The sequence below is a fragment of the Zalophus californianus genome, chromosome X (genome assembly GCF_009762305.2).
Source record: "Zalophus californianus isolate mZalCal1 chromosome X, mZalCal1.pri.v2, whole genome shotgun sequence".
In the NCBI taxonomy this organism is placed as follows: domain Eukaryota; kingdom Metazoa; phylum Chordata; class Mammalia; order Carnivora; family Otariidae; genus Zalophus; species Zalophus californianus.
This window is the reverse complement of record NC_045612.1, coordinates 107,764,392-107,768,034: the sequence shown is the minus strand read 5'-3', so window position 1 is coordinate 107,768,034 and position 3,643 is coordinate 107,764,392. Positions and strand designations below refer to the sequence as shown.

Sequence of the window (3,643 nt, the reverse complement as noted above, 5' to 3'; positions counted from 1 at the left end):
TTGTATCTTAGGAATAGATTTTTAAGCTTATGTAAAATCAATAATTCAAGTAAGTTTACTCCATTTGAGAATTTGAGTTTTTGCCATATGTACATTTTTATAGACTTTTTAGAGATTATTTTACAACCTGATGTATTTGTGTGTGTTTTTTTAGTTTAAATGCATTCTTATTTTAGACAACCTACAGGACATGTTTGTTTGTTTGTTTCTTAAAAATGATGGCTCCACTCCAAATAGGTCAAGGTCAAAATAAATGAAGAGCTCAAGGTGGCATCAGTCCCATTCGTCTAGGTCCTGGTGTCGTGTGGCTGAAGAGCTGCAGCTTCTTATGGCAACAGGTGATACATCCAAAGTCATAGCCAAGTTCATTAACATGTTTCCATTTCTACACCATCCTTAAAGGAAATCCTATATGGGGTCACACCATCCCCAGAATAGTCCAGCAGAGCAACCATGCCATCTCGGTTCATGTTTTCATCAACAGAGAACGGGTAGTTTTTGCACTTAGCGAGGATGTGCTTGATTTGTTCTGCAGCCCCTGTCATAAAAGGTTTTACTCTTTCTGGCCTCTGTTCTTCAAGTTTGCCTTTGATCGATTTCATGTCATCTCTGACGTACTTCTTGTAGGCTTCTTCGGTGCAGCTGGTTTCTGCCAGTGATGGTTCAGGACAGTATCAACACCAGGCATGACTGTGCTTTCTGTACCTCCACCCTCGGAGGTGGAGGCATTTCCCCCAGTGAGCGAGTCATCAGTGTTACCCTCCGTCCTCCTGACCATCCTTCCCTCCACCTCCAGGCACAGCCCCTGTGCCATCTCCCAGATCTTGTAGATGGTGGACAACATCTCATCCTAGCGGATGAGGTCCTGGGAGATGATCATGATGGTGGCTGGAGAGGAAGGATGGTGGTGCTAGCTTAACAGGAGCCGGGAGCTCTGAGCAAACGTGGTGCAGCCAGAGCAGCACTCCGGGGTAGGGAGGAGTGGGTGGAAAAATGCTACAACCAGATATATTTGATTAACTCCCACCTCTTGAATGGTCTATAATATGGAATTTCACTGTTCCATAATTTAGAGTTAAAGGTGATAAAATATTTTAAAAATACTTAGTTTTTGCCAAACTATATTTAGTTTAATTTACACTCAGTATGTTGTAAAATATAAATAGAGCAAAACTTATAACATGAAATATACTAAGTACAGTGATGGATACCAAGGAAATGGTAACGACCGGTACAGTGATAATGGATGATGATGATAATACCTGTATTAGGACAGATTTAGGTCTCCTAGGGCAGTGTGGTAACTGCTAAATCTCAGTGGTGATGCAGTGTTTTATTTCTCGTTGAAAGTACATGTCCGAAATAGGGCAAGGAGGAACCCAGTGCCACATGGTTACTAAGAGACCCAGGCTTGGAAAGAAGCATGAACTTGTCGTAACGCTGACTCAACATGGTCTTCTGGGGTTGCCACAGCAGGGGAAGAGAGAGCTGGGAGGCTGGACAGGGTGTTTTTCACTCTTTCTCTCACTAAGTTACTCATATCACTTCAGTATACATTTGACTGGCTGGAGCTCTTCTTATAGCTGTGCCCATCCAAGATGGCTGCAAAGTCAGCCTTCCATGAGTCAAGGGAGAGGGGAATAATTTATGGGTGGGCACTAATAATGTGTCCAAAATAGCTACCATTTACTGAAAGTACAGTATGTACACTATTACAGAGCTACCTTATGTGGTTCTTACTTTTAATTTTGTCATTTTACAGGTGAGGAAACTTAACCCTAAAGATGTTAAATAACTCACCCAAAGTTTGAGTTAATAAGTGGAAGATCCAGAACTTAAAACCATGTCTGTATTAGTAGAAGGACCATACTCTTATTCACTACAATATTTCACCTCTTCACGATAAATACTCACCAGTTACGTTAATATTGTCCTGACTGATAGATTTCCCAATTGTCAGGAACATTGAAGGAAGATTGAAGTGACCAGACTGACTCCCTGTTTTTACCCCTTTCCAGCCCTCATGCTTGGGTCCAGGACCAGAGACCTCAGGTTGAAGCCTTCCTTACGCTGACTATGAGACCAATCCCTATGTCAAGCCAGAGCAGTTCAAAAGAAGACAAGTCGCCAACAAGGTCAGTCCTGTGCCAACTCTGCCCTTCTAAGAATGTTTTATGTTTTGTTTTGTTCATGTGTCCAAACCCCAAGCTTCTCTTGTAAGTCTGACACAATGTGGTAGAAACAGTGTGGGCTTTGCTCACTGTCCAACCTGGGCTTAGTTCCAGGTTCCAACACTTACTAGCTATGTGACCTTGGGAAAATTACTTCCCAGAGATTCTGTATTTTTCATTTGTAAAACGAAAGCAATAATGATAAGTATTATTGTTAAAGCTGACATTTTTTGGGCACTTATATTGCCGCCCCTGGGCTAAGTGCTTTAGCATAAATTATCTTATTTAATTCCTCATTATCCCCCTGAAGTAGGTACTATTATTCTGAATATATTATACATGAGAAATTATATAATTTGCCGACACTTAACCAGCTAATAACTGACTAAGGATTCAAACCTAGAATTCACTAACTCCAGAACTATAGTCATTACTTCTAAAAAGTATTTATTAACGAGGAAATTATGTCTGTATTCACTTATTTACTCCCATTTTCTCCAGTAATTTGATGTTTACTTGTTCAACTATACTCAAGTCATAAACTTAAAACCCAGTCTAATGTCCTACTCTAGCATCTTGCCTAGTTCCCGTGAACATAATCCATGGGTACTTCAATTACTTATAAGGGCTTTTCTGACTCTTTTTTCCACTGGTTGAAATGTCCAGATATTTCCTGCCTTGAACACCTCCATTCCCGATCTTCACTTGCCTGATTATTATAAGCTCCATTGTCTTTCAGTGGTCTTTTCTCTTATTAAACTTATCCATCCAAAGAAACACTTACTAAATGCCAGCTAAGAAAGATACTCATGAATACGGCATATATCCTACCCTCAGTGAGCTTGCACACTAGTGCAGGAGATAAGATGCTTGTAGAAATAAGCATAACGCACAGGGGGAAGTAAATTAGGCTTGAAGACAGGCATAAACATTTGTACAGTGCTCCAAGAAAGAGCGGGAGTCCGCTGACATCTCTGAGTAGCTGAGATTGGCCAAATACTGTCACGTCTTATTTAAATTTCTCATAACCCTGTGAAGAAGGCATTGTGACACTTTATGTTTCCAAATCAGAAAACCAAGGCCCACAGTTTTGAAGTCATTTGCCTTTGAACGTTGTGCAGCTTGGACACTGTGACCTGCTCATCTGAATAGACCCCTTTTGCTCATTGGACACGTCTCATCTCCCTTCTGGTCTTCTTCCATTCTTCCACAGCTCTTCTAGACTTGCCAAGGAATTCAGCCTCTCAACCGTTAAGCCTCTTTTTGGATCTTCCTCTACTGATTTCTGATTGGAAAAGAGAGGGAAAAGGCAGTGGAGGGGGGATAACCAAGTTCTTTAGACAAACATGCATCCCTAAACTTGATGAACTCCCACTAATACTGAGTATTGCTCAAGACTGGCCCAGGGTCAACCTTAAGTAGGGGAAGTCTCCCTTGAGTGGCTCTGATACCTGAATTTGCATCTTTCCTCC

The 3,643-nt window shown here is 41.2% G+C and overlaps 1 pseudogene; it reads right to left on the bottom strand.

Annotated features, from left to right (window-relative positions):
- Positions 1-368: 368 nt before the first annotated feature.
- LOC113931326 lies at positions 369-880 on the bottom strand (annotated as a pseudogene).
- Positions 881-3,643: the final 2,763 nt, after the last annotated feature.